A 17,768-nucleotide genomic window follows, 5' to 3' on the forward strand; every position below is an offset into this window, starting at 1 on the left:
GAACTGTGATCTCCATCCTCTGGACATAGCAGATAAAAGTGACCAAAGAAAGGAACAGTAAAGAGAATGAAAGGCTTAGTCTCACCAGTTTTAAAGATTCAGGTAGCTAATCCAAGGAGGCAAATTCTACCCCTGCTCCACTTCCCAACATGGCAAAGGACAAAGAACCCATGGCAATCAGGACATGTTCCAAAGGCCACTCAGGGTGCCTCTGTGTTGGGAAAATCGGGCATGCACAGACAAGCCTGGGTTACAGTAAAAAATGCTAACTTGTAGTTTTCTAATATGACTAGGTATAGTTTGGTGACCCCATTTCTATTTATTTGACACCACTATTAAAGATGCACAATTTCTTTATCAAGCCATCTTATAGTTTTCTCTAGGAACATATTAGCTTTACTAATTCTGTTGAAAAAAATGCAAAATCTACATGTAAAGTCTATAATGCATATGTGAGCCAAGGTTTCTGAGTAAGTTCTTCAGGAATGTACTGATTATTTTGTTTCTTTAGTTATATATTTTTATTTCTTGAGATTTCATGATAGAAAGTTTTACATTCTTTCAAGAAACTTTATATAGTGGTCATCATTCTTTCTAACTACACTATGGACACTAGGGACTTTATCATTTCTGGAAATAAAACTCATGGAGACTGCCATTATTGTACCTTGTTCCTTTATTGAAATGAAAAGCATCATTATACAACATTCACTTGAGTCCATAAACACTATGCATTCTTTTATACTTTTCTTTTCATAAGCTTTTAAGCAGAGTCCCTCAAATGACTGAAATATTCTTTCCTGATTACATTTGAATACACTATAGGGTAGGTATATGATTCAGTAGATAGAGCACTCAGGAAGATCTGGATTCAAATACAGTCTCATACATATAATAACTGTGTGAGTCTGGGGAAGATATTTACTTCTCTTTGCCTCAATTTTCTCATCTGTAAAGGAAATAGCAAAACACTCTAGTATTTTGTCAAAGACATAGACATGAAAAGTTGGATATGATTGAACAGCAAATATTATCTGCAGGGAAGAACTTTTTCAAATAATAGTGAAATGCATATCAAATGTTGATACTAAATCTATTATCTTTGGAAATTCATATAGAGACAATCATTTATCTAAAGGCTACTAGAGAAGAGAGGAAGAGAGAGGAAGAGAAGCCCTATGATTTTGTGCTATTAATCTCCTTAGCAATATGATTAGTAGTTAATTTAAAGTTTTAGAAGACACAATGACAGTCCTACATAGTGACTTGGGCCACACTTGCCTTTCTATTCATTTCATTGGAAGTAGCATCTCTGATAACATAAATGTATAGTTTGACATTTAAGGCTCTCCCTGTCCTCTCCATCTAGTTCTCTTATCATCTGCTTATCCAAGTTACTCTTATTCTCCTTGAAAATTCCTTCTGCATTTTTCCTCATGTAATTCCGCTTGGCCTAGAATGTCCTATCCCAAGCTTTCTACTTATATAAACCCTGTTTTTCTTTCCTTTAGTTCTTTTTTTTCCTGAGGCAATTGGGGTTAAGTGACTTGCCCAGGGTCACACAACGAGGAAATGTTAACTGTCTGAGGTTAGATTTGAACTCAGGTCCTCCTGACTTCAGGGCTGGTGTTCTATCCACTGTACCACCTCTCTACCCCCTTTCCTTTAGTTCTTAGGATAAGCATCTTCTCTTTCCCTAGTTGCTCTAATTTAAGGAGTTTCTCCTCTTTCTCTGATTTCCAGAGAACTTGAAACTGGTATTTATCATTTGGCACTTAACCTATGCTCTCTTGCATTGTCCATCACTTATTTTTTTTGGAAGCAACTTGGGGCTAAGTGACTTGCCTGAGGTCACATAGCTAGTAAGTGTCTGAATCTGGCTTTGAACTCAGGTTCTTCTGATTTGGAGGCCAATACTCTATTATGCTACCTAGCTGCCTCTCACCACTTCTTTTTTATTATTAAATTTTATTTGTAATTTATGGAATAAAACAAGCATTTCTATAACATAAGACAATAAAAAAGATGTTTGCACATGAAGCTTCAAATCTATCATGCACCACTTTCTATTTCTTTCAACTATATCACAAAATTATCATGTGTTATGGGCCAGAACTCTGTACTTAAAACAAGAATTCTTATAAGACATTAAATCAGTGGAATTGATGAGACAAAGGTTATCTAGTTTAGCATGGTGCTTAGTAGTTCTCTATTTCAATATGATTGATTTAATCTTACAACAAATAATGGTTCCCTAGTGATATAATGATTGGTTTATACTCAGTATACTACATGTAAGCTGGGACAAACTTAGCCAAACAGATTCATTTCATCTCCCACCTTTGTGGTGGCTGGAGGCTGGAGCACAAGCTCTCAGACTGAGACAGACTTCAAGACAGAGACCATGGTGGTGGTCCTCCTGCCTCCCCCACAGAAACCAAGACACATTCTGGAGGACCTCAAGAAAGCTAGCCCGGGCTCCAGGCAAGGAAACTAGACTTTGAATGAGATAATAAAGAATTTGTACTTTACCACCTGGCTTTTCTTGTGGTGATTACTCTGCTGAAACAAAAGCTGGTCCAGAGACCTTCAGAAAACCATCCAGAACATTATGTTTTGGCATCCAAATGTGGGACTAAGGATTTACACTTAGAAGTTCAGACTGGCACGATCCTGAATTCAGTGAAAAAGTCTCCATGACTCAGAAATTAAGGTGAGTACAAAAATAGACAAGAAAGAACTGTTAAGGGCTAAACTAGTGTTTCAGCTGAAATGGGACAAATGTTTAGAAAACAGACTTCTCCACCACAAGGAAAATGTGTAGAAAGCATAATTAGACTGATTAAAAAAAAAAACAACAAAAAAAACAAAAACAAGATTTGATTGTAACTCGGGAGCAGATCATTGGACTTTTAGAAACATTACAATATTTGTCTTCTTGGTTCTTTAAGGAATAAGAATTAGATCCAGATGAGTGGAAATTAGTAGGAGAGCAACTAATGGAATATTACAATGATAATGGTCCTGATTCAATTCCTAAAGAAATATTGCATACATATAACTTGATATAATTGGCTTTAAAGAATTACATAAGTATTAGAATAAGGAAAAAGAAAATAGTGTAGGAGGGAGAGGGTACTGGCATACTAGGTGAAAAGCATAAAGAATTAGACAAGAAAGGAGTTAAGTGCAAAGCTGATGAAATTACGGAGTGTGGTGCTTCACAGCAGGAGAAATTAGATCATTCCCCATCCCCTGACCTCCTCCCCTCAATTACCCCTTCATGGGTGGAGGGAGAAGGAGGGGGAAGGGCAGTGACATAATCAGCATCACCTATAAAGCAGTCTGTGATAAGATTACAAAAATCACTAGTTATAGCTAAAAAAGAAGGACAGGATATATCTAATTTAAAAATAAATGCATACCCTGTTATTCAAGAGTTTGACTCTTCAGGTCAAGAAAGGAGAAGATGCATTCCTTTTGATCTGGAAATTATCAAAGATTTAAAAAAAAGGATTGCATTCTTTATGGGGCTACATCATCTTATGTTAAGATGGTATTAGAGAATTTGGCTTATGAAATTTTAACCCCTAGTGACTGAAAATCTATAGTAAGGACATGTTTAGAACCTGGACAAAACTTGTTGTGCCTTTTGAAGTATAGTGGACTATGTAGAATACAAGCCCAATGAAATAGGCAAACTGGAGTTAATATACAACTCACCTTTGTCTGACTAGCAGGTATAGGTCATCATGCAGACCTTTAGCACAGATTAATTACCCTTTGACAGCATATGAGCAAATTGCTGCTGCTGCTCCTACTTCTATCAATGCATGGGGCTCTCTCCCAGGAAAACAAGATTAGAGGGGAAGCCTTCACAAAAATAGAGCAAGGTCCAAATGAAGATTTTGCTGATTTTGTGGGATGTCTGCAAACAGCTGTCATACAAACTATTGGTGAAAATTCAGGAGCAGGAATAATGATAAGACAACTTGCTAGAGAAAATGCTAATGAGGTTTGTAGAAGAATTATTCTGGGACTACACAAGGATGCTCCTTTAGAGGAGATCATAAGATACTGTGCCACAGTGGGCAGAAATGCCTTTTATACCCAGGCTATGATGCAGAACATGGGAAGATGGGGTTCCTTTTGGCAAGGGACTTCCAGAGAGACTCGTCAATGCTTTCAGTGTGGTAAAGTAGGGCATGTGAAAGCTCAATGTTGGCAGAGGGAAAGAGTGAGAAGACAGGGTTAGAGAACAAGACCCAAAACCCCATGTCCAAAATGCAACAAGGGCTTCCACTGGGCCTCAGAATGTAGATTGACCCAGGGAAATGAGAGGCAGGGCCCAGCTCCAAGACCTCTAAACAAAAAACAGATGGGGCATGATGGCAGCTGAGGTTACATCCAGAGAGTCTTTAGAAGTTCAATACCCTGATATGATCAATCAGCCAAAAAGTAATCAGATGGGAGAAAGGGATTACAACTGGGGGAATACAGGCTTTTAACCCAACAGATGGGCAGTGTCCAGTGCAAGCAGCTCCAATGTAATTGCCAGGTCATGTGGAGAGATCCAGAAAGTGGTGAATGGAAGAGACCAGATAGGTTAACTGCTTGGGAGAAAGGATTTGCTTGTATTTCTACAGATGTAGAAGCAATCAAATGGGTGCCAATGAGCCATATTCGCCTTGTCCTTTGGAGAGAGACAGAAAAAGAGAAAAACATCGAAACAAAGAAGATCTAAGAAACATCTGACACTGAAAGACTATGGCTGATAATGACTGATAAAGAACTTCAGAAACAGCAGGAATCATTGGATTCCCTGAGATGAAAAATTGTTGATAAAACTGTTGCAGAACTTCAAAACCATCAGGAATCACTGGATTCTCTGAGACATGATAAGATTGATACAGGACTTCAAACTTGCAGGAATTATTGGATTCCCTGACACATGAAGTACTGGACAATAGATTGTTTTTGGACTATTTCTAGGACTTAATGGACATGTATAATTCCTCATGTTGATTGATGTTATGTTATATTGCTATACCTCCCTGTTTCAAGTGAGACCCTTTAGAAACCCACTAATTTGGTTTGATTCCCCATTTCCCTTGGTGTTTTCATCTCCTTTCCTGAGACATCAGAGAGGGTATAATCACTTCCTTTTTGTTTTCACCCCTTTTTCTGGGAAGTGGGGGAAAGCATGATCACCTCCTTTTGGGGGTTCTCACCTCCCTGAGAAGTCAGGGAGGGCATGACCACCTATGTTCTAAAACAAAAGAAAGTGGAAGATGTTATGGGCCAGAACTCCATACTTGAAACCAGAATTCTTACAAGGTGTTAAGTCAGTGGAATTGATGAGACAATAGTTATCTAGTTTAGCATGGTGATTAATAGTTCAGTATGATTGATTTAATCTTACAACAAATAATGATTCCCTAGTGATATAATGATTGGTTTATACTCAGTATACTGCATGTAAGCTGGGACAAACTCAGCCAGACAGATTAATTTCATTTCCCACCTTTGTGGGGGCTGGAGGCTGGAGCACAAGCTCTTGGGACCAAGACAGACTTCAAGACAGAGACCATGGTGGTGGTCCTTCTGCCTCCCCGACAGAAACCAAGACACATTCTGGAGAACCTCAAGAAAGCTAAGCCCTGGCCTCAGGCAAGGAAACTAGACTTTGAAGGAGACAATAAAGAATTTGGACTTAACCACCTGGCTATGGTGGTAATTGTGGTGATTATTTTTCTGAAACAAAAGCTGGTCCAGAGACCTCCAGAAAACCAACCAGAGCACTACAATCATGTCCATTTCTTTTTCTGTCTTCCCACCTTTCTCTCCCTCCCTACCCTACAGATGGCTACTATTATACACAAATAAGTATGTATGTAGGTGTCTGTAGACAGATAGATACAGATATAGATATAGATGGAGAGAAAGAAAAAGGAACTAAGAGAGAAAGAGAGGAAAAATTAAGAGAGAGACAAGACTGAGACACACACACATAGGAGAGACATAGAGAGAGATAGAAAGACAGAGAAAGACAGACAGAGAGAGACATAATTTTTCTATATATACTTATCAGTTTTTTTTAATGGATGTAGATAGTATCTTCCTTCATATATCCTTTATAGTTAATTTGGGTATTTATAATAGTCAATATAACTTTTTTATTCCAAGAATCTTCTTTAAACAATATTGCTGTAACTTTATACAGTGTTCTTTTGGTTCTGCTCATTTTACTCTTCATTATTTCATGCAAGTCTTTCCATGTTTTTTTTTTTTTTTAATTCATTGATTTCAATTTCTTATAGCACAATCTTATACTACAACTTGTTTAGCCATTCCCCAATTGGTGAACATTCCTGCAATTTCTAGTTCTTTGTGACCAAAAAGTGAGTTGTTATGAACATTTTAGAACATGTAAATTCTTTTCCTTTTCTCCTAATTATCTTCAGAAATAGACCAAGTAGTGGTATTTCTGGGTCAAAAGGTATAGATAGTTTAATAGTTTTTTGGGCATAATTCCAGATTGCTCTTCAAAATGGTTGGATCAATTCACAATTCCACCAACAATGAATTAGCATCATAATTTTTCTATATCCCCTCCACCATTTGTCACTTTCTATATATATATATATATGAATTTAGCCAATCTGTAAAATATCTCAAAGTTGTTTTAATTTTCATTTCTCTAATAATGATCTAGAGTATTTCCCCCCAAATATCTAGAAGTTATTTTGATTTCTTCACTGGAAAGCTATCTGTTCAGATACTTTGACCATCTATCAATTGGGGAATGACTAGTAGTCTTATGGATTTGACAAAGTTCTTTATTCATTTTAGATATAAAACCTTTATCTAACAAACTGTCTTATAAAATTTCCTCCACTCTGATTTTCTGTTTTCCTTGTGATCTTGATTATATTTGTTTTATTTGTATGAAAACTCTAATTTACTATAATCAAAATTATCTATTTTATAACTAACTTTGCTCATCATCTTTTTTTCATTTATAGTTTGCTTATCCATAAATCTGACAAGTAATGTGTTCCATGTTTTAATTTTCTTGTTAAAATCTCTCTTTAATATGTGGGTCATGTATTCATTTTGACTATACCTTGGTAAGTGGTATAATATATTGGTCTATGCCCAGTTTCTGCCATATTGCTTTCCCAATTATTTTTACCAAATAATGAATTCTTATCTCAAAATCTTAGGTCTTTACACTTGTTTGTTTTTGTTTTTTTGCTGAGGCAATTGGGGTTAAGTGACTTGCCCAGGGTCATACAGCTAGGAAGTATTAAATGTCTGAGACCAGATTTGAATTTAGGTCCTCCTGACTTCAGGGCTGGTACTCTATCCACTGCGCCACCTAGCTGCTCCTACACTTGTCAAATATAAGGTTATTATGTTCATTAGCTACTATAAATTGCATGTCTACTCTATTCCATTGATCTACTTTTCTATTTCTTAGACAGTGCTTTGATAATTATTATCCTATAATATAAGATAGAGTACTGCTAAAACTCCTTCTTTTACATTTTTTCATTATTTCATTTGATATTCTTTACTTTTTTATTTTTCCAAATGAAATTTGTTATTACTTTTTCTAATTTATTAAAAAATTATTTTGGTAATTAAACTGGAATGGCATTGAATATGCAAATTAGTCATTCTTATTATATTGGCCTTGTCTACCCATGAACAATTAATATTTCTCCAATAATTTAAATCTGATTTTATTGTATAAAAACATTTTTATAATCTTGCTTATGTTTGTTTTGACAGGTATGCTACATTTTATTCTGTATGGAGCTATTTTATTTTATTTTTTTATTATTATAGCTTTTTATTTACAAGATACATGCATGGGTAATTTTTCAGCATTGACAATGGCAAAACCCTTTGTTCCAATTTTTCCCTTCCTTCCCCCCACTCCCTCCCCCAGATGGCAGGTTGACCAATACATGTTAAACATGTTAAAACATAAGTTAAATACAATATATGTATATATGTCCATACAGTTATTTTGCTATACAAAAAGAATTGGACTTTGAAATAGTGTGCAATTAGCCTGTGAAGGAATCAAAAATGCAGGTGAATAAAAATAGAGGGACTGGGAATTCTATGTAGTGGTTCATAGTCATCTCTCAGAGTTCTTTCACTGGATGTAACTGGTTCAGTTCATTACTGCTCCATTGGAACTGATTTGGTTCATCTCATTGTTGAAGAGGGCCACATCCATCAGTTTTGATCATCATATAGTATTATTGTTGAAAAATATATAATGATCTCCTGGTCCTGCTCATTTCACTCAGCATCAGTTCATGTAAGTCTCTCCAGGACTTTCTGAAATCATCCGGCTGATCATTTCTTCCCAAACAATAATATTCCATAATATTCATATACCACAATTTATTCAGCCATTCTCCAATTGATGGGCATCCACTCAGTTTCCAGTTTCTGGCCACTACAAAGACACCTGCCACAAACATTCTTGCACATACAGGTCCCTTTCCCTTCTTTAAAATCTCTTTGGGATATAAGCCCATAAATAACACTGCTGAATCAAAGGGTATGAACAGTTTGATAACTTTTTGAGCATAGTTTATGGAGCTATTTTAAATGCTTTTTTTAAAATTATCTCTTCTTGAGGAGCTTTATTTATAACATATAGGAATGCTCATGATTAATGTAATTTTCTTTATATCCTGCTACCTTGATAACAATTATTAATTGTTTCAACAAACTTTTTAGTTGAGTCTCTGGGATTTTCCAAGTATTATCATCATATTGTCTGCAAAAAAAGAGACAGTTTTATTACTTCATTTTATATTCTGATTTCTTCTAATTTTCTCCCTCCTATTACTATTGCTAGAATTTCCATTATAATACTGAATAATGTTAGTTACAGTGGGCATCTTTGTTTCACACATGATCTTACTGGGAAACCTTCTAGTTTATTCTCATTACAAGTAACAGTTACTGATAGTTTTAGATAATTGATTTTAATCAACCTAAAGAAAATACAATTTAAGGAAAAATACCAACACTTAAATTTTTTTAAAAAATAAAATGAGTTAAATTTTATCAAAAGCTTTTTCTGCATCTATTGATATAATCATTATTTTAAAAATTTAATTATTGATATAATAAATTATGTTAATCATTTTACTTATATTAGCTCATCCCTGCATTTTAAGTATAAATCCCACTTGAAAACAATATATAATTTTGGTAATATATTGCTATAATCTTTTAGCCAGTATTTTACTTAGAATTTTTCCATCTATAGTCATTAATGAATTTGGTCTGTAATTTTCTTTTTCTGTTTTAACTCTTCCTGATTTAGTTATTAGCATTATATTTGTTTCATAAAAGAAATTTGATAAGATCTCTTCTTTACTTATTATTTGAAATAATTTGTTTGGAAAATAAATAAATTTTTTGTATACCTTAAAACTTCTTTGAGGGAAATAGATGTACCCAGGTATACATACCAGTAAATGGCATACTTTAAATTCCAGAAGAATTTGGAATTGTTAGAGAAATCTAGATGGTCAAAGGTATTTGGGGAAATGCTTCATGGAAGTTGTGGCAAATGAAGATCATTATGAGTAGCAAATATGATTATTAGAGGGAAACACATCAACTAATTTTGGAGTTTTGGGAGACATATAGAAAGACTTTGTTAGAAGAGCTACTGAACTATTCAAACCCTGAGGAAAAAATCAATTTCTTCCCCATGCTTATGATTAGAATGGAGAATGGCCTGAAGAATTACATAGATTCAGAGAAATGTTGGGTTCATTACTGGTGTATGAGCCTAGTCTCAGTATTAATACCTATGTAGAACATCAGAGTGTCAGAAGATAGAGAGAAGAGTTAGGGGTGTATCCCACTACAGAAGAGAAGCAAGACTGCAGAGATCTTATATTCCTGTATATCTTTTTCTGTGCATCAATAATTCTGGCTCCTTCTGCTTTATATGCTCCCTAGAGGAGTTCTGAGTGTTGGGCTATGCTGCCAAGCTTTCTGAGGTCTGAAACAGAAAGAACACCAAAGAAATTGGCAGTGATCAATCTTTGTCACAGCACCAATGATATTCCTTATCCTGACAAAGCCATTTAAGATTTTCCCTCTTTCCTAATATATATTAGTTTCAGAGGTCTCAGAATCCCTCACAATGCCTGTAGCAGCAGTTTTTACCAGGCTTTTTTTTGTGTGTGTGCCAAGGAACTTTTTGTCTGACTGATGAAATCTATGGATTCTTTCTCAGAATAATATTTTTAAATATAAAAATACTTGAGTTTACAAAAGAAACCAATTATATTGAAATATAATTATTAAATATTTTATGAAAATTGATGATGTATTTATATATATAAACATGTACTTCTTTATGAATGTATTTTTTCTTTTTAAAATAGTATTAGATTTTTCCCAGTTTATGTAAAAACAAATTTTAGCATTTATTTAAAAAATTTTGAATACTCAAGTTTTTTTCTCTTTTGCCTCACTTCCACTCTCCTTATATAATTTGATACAGATTATTTATGTGCAATCATGTAAAATATATTTCCATATTAGCAATGTTGTAAAAGAAAAAAGATCAAAAGGAAATAAAACTATGAAAAAATAAAGCAAAAATAGTGTGCTTTGTTTTGCAATCAGATTCCACTAATTCTTTCTCTGGATGTGAATAGAATTTTTCATCATGAGTCCTTTGGAATTGCCTTGATCATTGTATTGTTGGGAATAGTTCAATTATTCATAAATGATTATTGTACAAAGGTCTATCAATATATGCAGTGTTCTGGTTCTGCTCACTTCACTTTGTATAACTTCACATAAGTCTTTCCAGGTTTTTTGAAATATGCCTACTCAGCATTTCTCATATTTTGCTTAGCCATTCCTCAATTGATGGATATCTCCTGAATTTCCAATTATTTGACCCCCACAAAAAGGGCTGTTAAAAACAAATCAGCCTTTTATCTTTCTTAAAAAAAAAATCTCTTTGGGATAGAGAACTAGTGGTGGTATTGCTGGATCAAAGGATTTATACATTTTTATATGGTCATGATTTTCAATTGCTCTCCTGAATTGTTAGGTCAGTTCACTACCACATCAACATTGTATTAATGTCCCAATTTTACCATATCCCCTCCAACATTTGTAATTTTCCTTTTCTGTCATTTTAGCCAATCTGATAGGCATGAAGTGGTATCTCAAGAGTTGTTTTAATTTGCATTTCTTTAACAAGCAGTAATTTGGAGCATTTTTCTTGCAATTTCTTTATGCACATGTTGAATAATAAGAGATTATAATTAAAATTTAGACAAGTTGAAGTTAATTGAAGTTATTTTTTAAAAAGACATATAGGGATGAAAGCTTTTTTTGCTTAGGCTGAGTAAGATAAAACATGGGATAATCTTTAACAAGGCAGTATACATATCATGTTGGGCATCTAATTAATTTCAGTTTTTTTGTTTAAATGGTTAAAATATTAAGAATTTGATATGTTGTCAAAAGTGGAATTAAAGCTCACTTTACAAGAATTCTCCAAATGCTTTTTGAGTTAAACTACAATTGTAATATTTTTTCATCATACAGTGAATGAGTTCATCATTGGTTACATCAAAACCTTCAGAGTAGTTAATATCAGTTTAAAAAAAAAAGGATTATGAATCCACAGTTCAATTTACGGACCTTGCAAGTCCTCTTTGTCTCTAGGCTGAGAGTTCTAGAAACCACCAGTACTTGACCCTGATTCAGTGATTCCTAGACTTGTTCCTGCTTTACTGGTATGGGGACTGCTCAAATGGTATGGTTGAGATCAGGACTGACTTTCTAAGCTGCCTCTTTGGCTGGAAAATGTTCTATTCCATCTTTTTGACTCTTTAAATTTTGTTTAGAATCATTATTTAAAGGAATTTGGAGTGGTTTCTTTTAACACCATCAAGGTAGAAATAACTGAAAAGCTCTGAAATGTCTAGAGGAGTCCACAGATTTCTTCTTTCAGAGAAATTGACAAAGATTATGTATCTCATTTCTATATTGGTAAAGTACTTCCTCCAGCATCAGAAAATTTACAAGTTATATTGTCCTCTACTCTCTTGTGTATCAGCAGCTTAGCCAAGAGAGCTTGTAATTTTTTTCAGTAGTGTCCATAATTGTGACTTGAGGTCACATAACTGTGACTTGAGGTCCTTGACACTTAAATAGTTGAAATTATCTTCCAGTTAAGCCACCCAGTAAATAAAATCCTTTCTTTTAAGGAGTTGTATGAGTAAATTTTCTTTTTTCTTTTAGAAAAAAAAGCATAACTTCTTTCCTTAGTTTGAAAAGTGCTTTAAGATGTGTCCTTTTGTGTGGTGGAGAAGCAATTCATATTCAGCTCCTATTTCTGGATAAAATCTAAAGCATCATAATTCAGAGATCTGCTTCTGATAGAGTTGATGACTTTTATAAATTTTCACAAAACTTCTTATAGGGTTATTGGATGTCTTTGTTATTAGTGCATTTATAAAAATTAATGAGTGATAAGGATGTGAGAAGATTCCTTTTTCATTACAAAAGCAAAACCAGATGCATTACCAAACATCAGAGGAGAGCTCCATAAGTGCAAAGGATATGAAATTTTTCATTTTAAAATTTTGTTTTGCAAAAAATCCCCAAACAAATAAAACTCAACCCATTTACCATTTCTAAAATATTGATGACTTCTATATTTTCCAAAAGGGATTCTTTAAATATGAATTTATCTTTGATGGCATCAGAATGAATCTAAGAAATAAAAACAAGAAGGTACATGCATTGAGACGGGTCTGTAGCTTAATCCAGTTAGATATTGAAGAGGAATATAGCAGGACTCCTAATTCCTCAATGACCTGATTCAAATTGTCAAAAGAAATATCATCTACTCTAGAATGTATTAGATCATTTGACAATGGAACCACGTTCAGTTTTTTTCTACTCATCCAGTTTACCAACACGTTTAATCATTCCTAAGTCATATGGTTTACTAAAGTTTCTCCAATAATGAGAGGCTTCTTTTGTTTGGCAATCCCATAAACTGACAGTTGGTAAACTGATAGTTGATCTTCAATGACCTATGAGCACATGTAGATTGGAAGACAGCAATCATATGGGTTCTGACAATGGTTCTAATAACTACAGCAATGTTAAAATATTAATGATAAGACACTTCAAGAAGAGGTCTTGGTGAAATGCCAAATGCAAGTATTGGAATTTTCCCAGCTGTTTTTGAATTGAACTTTCTTTATATGAGAACAACCTTTATCTTAAGATTAATTTGCTGGATGGACATATATTTGCTGACTTCATTCTTCTGTTTGCAAGTATTTTTCTGCATATACAAAAAAAAAAAAAAAAAAAAAAAGCTTAGAAATAGAGGAAAAGGAAGAGAAAGGGAAAAAGGAAAAAGGGAGAGAAAAAGATGGATGACTATCCCACAAAGCCCTGTCCTGAGACCTTTTCTTTTCTATATTATATATTATTTCATTTGGTGATCTCACCAGTTCCCATTAATTCATTATCATCTCTATGCTGATGATTTTCAGATCTATTAAGCCAGCCCTATTCTCTCTGGTGACCACCAGAGTGCTATCTTCAGCTGCCTATTGGACATTTCAAACTGGATATCCACAGACATCTTAATCTCAATATATCTCAAAATGAACTAATTTTCTTTCCCTGTTATTTCTCCCTTCTTTCTAATTTCCCTATTACTGTAGAAGATGCCAACATCTTCCCCCTCCCAGTCAGTCAGGCTCAGAAACTAGGGGTCATTCTCAACTCTTCACTTTTTTTCACTTGCTTATTTAATCTGTTGTCAAGTTCTGTTAATTGTGCTTTTTATGTCTCTCACACAAAAGTATGTGTGACACTGCACATGCCCAAGTGCAAGCACTCACCGCCTCTCACCTGGATCATGCTGGTTGTTCTGTCTGCCAAAAGTTTCTCCTCACTCTAGTCTGGCCTCCACTCAGCTGCTTTCCTAAAATGCAAGTCTGATCATAATGCCTTCCCTAATGAATAAACTCCAAAACTCCAGTGAATTCTATCATCAAAAAATCAGACCCTCTGCTGAATGGAGGCACACAGATTACACAGTGAGTCTGGGGTCACCAGCAAGTAGGTATCCAAGATACCAAGTAGGTATCTACTTGAACTCTGCTCTTCCTAATTGTAGGTCCAGAATTCACCCCATTGTATCCCCTAGTTGCAACAGAAATTTTTTCTCTGTTAGGGGCTTAAGGATAAAAGTTAGAATCTCATTCAGAACAGTCAAATGTTCTTTTATCAAATATATATATCAAATAACTTGATAATAGAAATGTAATCTAGGCCCTAATGCATTAATTTTCTAATTAATCTTTCTTTAAAATTTTTTATAGAATTTTGCTTTCCAAATACATATAAAAATAATTCTCAACATTCATTTTTGTAAGACTATGTTCCAGATTTTTCTTTATCTTTCTTTTACCTTCCCTCCCTCCCCTGCTCAAGATAGCAAGAAATCTGATAGAGATTAAAAATGTGCAATACTTTAAAATATATTTTATATTTGTCATGTTGTGCAAGAAAAATCAGACCAAAAGAGGAAAAAAATCGCAAGAAAGAAAAAAAGAATCAGAAAGGTGAAAATAATAGGCTTTGATCCACATTCAGTATCCATAGTTCTTTCTCTGGATGTGGATGGCATTTTCCATCCTGAGTTTACTGAAAATATCTAGAATCTCTACATTGTTGAGAAGAGCTAAGTCCATCACAGTTGGTCATCACATAATCTTCTTACTGTGTACAGAGTTCTCTTAATTCTACTGATTTCACTCAGCATCAGTTCAGGTAAGTCTTTCTAGGCTTTTCTATTTCATTAATATACCATAATTTAGCCATTCCTCAATTGAAGGACATTCTCTCAGTTTCCAGTTTTTTGCCACCACAAAAGGAGCTGCTACAAACATTTTTGTACATGTGAGTCCTTTCCTCTCTTTTATGATCTCTTTGGGATGCAAACCCAGTAGAGACACTGCTGGATCAAAGGTTATGCACAGTTTTATAACTCTTTAGGCATACTAACTAATCTTTCTTGTTGAAAGGATGTGCTTTTTACTGCCACCTGACAAAGTCACTGATTGTAAATTATCACAAGGCTCATTGCAAAATCAACTTTTCACAGATTCCCCCATACACTCAACCAGCTCTTCACCCCACTAGTAAACAAGTACCTACATTTTGGGGATATTCACTCCACTGTTCTTTCTGTAATACTCATTTTTAATTCTTTAGAGACTGTTTTCTTGAAACCAGATCTCAATACTGGAAAAGTGGTAGTAATAAAGAAATGGGCGTGAAATTAATTAGCAATAGAACAAAGTGGTAAAGAACATGAAATTAACAGTAGAACAAAGTGGCAAGGAATATGAAATTAGCCATAGAACAAAGTGGCAAGGAATATGAAATTAGCAACAGGATAAAGTGGTAAGGGACATGAAATTAGCAATAGGACAAAGTGGCAAGGAACATGAAATTAGCAATAGGATAAAGTGGTAAGGGAGATGAAATTAGCAATAAAACAAAGTGGTAAGGAACATGAAATTACCAATAGAACAAAGTGGCAAGGAACATGAAATTAGCAATAAGATAAAGTGGTAAGGGACATGAAATTAGCAATAAAACAAAGTGGTAAGGAACATTAAATTGGTAATAAGATAAAGTAATAAGGAACATGAAATTAGCAATAGAACAAAGTGGCAAGGAACATGAAATTAGCAATAGAACAAAATGGTAAGGAACATTAAATTGGTAATAGGATAAAGTAATAAGGAACATGAAATTAACAATAGAACAAAGTGGCAAGGAACATGAAATTACAATAGAACAAAGTGGGAACATGAAATTAGCAATAAGATAAAGTGGTAAGGGACATGAAATTAGCAATAAAACAAAGTGGTAAGGAACACTAAATTGGTAATAAAGTAATAAGGAACATGAAATTAGCAATAGAACAAAGTGGCAAGGAACATGAAATTAGCAATAGAACAAAATGGTAAGGAACATGAAATTACAATAGAACAAAGTGGTAAGGAACATGAAATTAGCAATAAAATGGCAAAGAACATTAAATTGGTAATAAGAAAAAGTGGCAAGGAACATGAAATTGGTAGTAGGAAAAAGTGGCAAGGAATTCAAGGAAGAGGCCAGTGTGTGTTGAATTGATTGACCAAGGGGTCAAGTTTGAGGAGTGGAGAAGGGTATAGTCATAACATGGCATCATGATTGGGAAAGAACTGATGGACTGAGTAGAAATAACAATCAAGATAAACAACAGGGTTAAGAGTTTCAAGATAGAGTCAAAAATGGAATTCCAAGATAATATATTCAGAAAAAGGAGAGGAAATGAGCATTTATATAGCACCTATTATGTTTTTATTTTATTTTTACAATAACATTTTATTTTTCAAATACATGTAAAGATAGTTTTTAGCATTTATTTTAGAAAGATTTGGCTTCCATTTTTTTTTCTTCCTTATCTCTCTTCCCCAAACATCAATCAATCTGATAAAGGTTATATATGTACAATACTTTTAAAATACATTTCCACATTTGCCATGTTGTGCAAGAAAAATCAGACCAAAAGGGGAAAAATAACCATGGCAAAGAAAAAGCAAAAAAAAAAAAAAAAAAAAAAAAAGGATGAAATTACTATGCTTCAATCTGCATACAATTTCTATAGTTCTCTTTGTAGATGCAGATATCATTTTCCATCCTAAATCTTTTGGAATTGGATTGGATCACCACATTGTTAAGAGCTAAGACTATCATAGTTGATCATCATATAATCTTCTTGTTACTGTGTACAATACTTTCCTACTTCTGCTTACTTTACTCAGCATCAGTTCATTAGGTCTTTCCAGGCTTTTCTGAAATCAGCCTGGTCATCATTTCTTATGGAACAGTAATATTCCATCACATTCCTATGCCATAAATTCCCCAACTAATGGGCAGCCACTTAATTTCCAGTTGTTTGCCACCACAAAAAGAGCTGCTACAGACACTTTTGTACATGTAGATTCTTCTCCCTCTTTTGTGATTTTCCCTTTTTAGGATACATACCTAGTAGACAGCACTCACCATGTGCCAGGCTTGATTCTTAGTCCTTTTATTTTTTTTTTTTAAAACAAATATTCTCATTTCATTCTCAGAAAAATCCTTGAGTTAGGTACTGTTATTGTCCCCATTAAACAGTTAAGGAAGTTGAAGCAAACAACTTCTTGGCCATGGTTGTATAGCTAGTAAGTGTTTGAGTCTGGATTTGAACTCAGGTGTTCCAGACTTGAAACTAGTATTCTATCCTTTGCATCAAGCTGTCCCTAAAAGAATTTCAGCCTTCATGTACATGAAAAAGGAGTGTTTGTGGATGTTGGTGGGATGAAAGGCATAATCGTCTGTTTAGTTGAAGTGAAGAATTAGATCATAGGAAATGAGTAAGTTGAAAAACTGCAAAGGGGTGTTTTTTGAGGAATTATCAGTATATATATTTTGAAGTCTGCTATTATAAGGGCAGGAGTTAAGAAGGAAAGAGATTATGAGCCAAGCACCAAAATTCTTGTGGGAGGGAGAAAGTGTCTGGGAAATTGGGGGTTTTGAGGGAATATTGTATGCATTTTGAAGTCCTTTAGGATGAGATTGGGAGATGGGGAAGAAGGAATTCTTCCCTCCTTTAGAGTACA

The sequence above is a fragment of the Sarcophilus harrisii genome, chromosome 3, assembly GCF_902635505.1.
Source record: "Sarcophilus harrisii chromosome 3, mSarHar1.11, whole genome shotgun sequence".
Classification (NCBI taxonomy): Eukaryota; Metazoa; Chordata; class Mammalia; order Dasyuromorphia; family Dasyuridae; genus Sarcophilus; species Sarcophilus harrisii.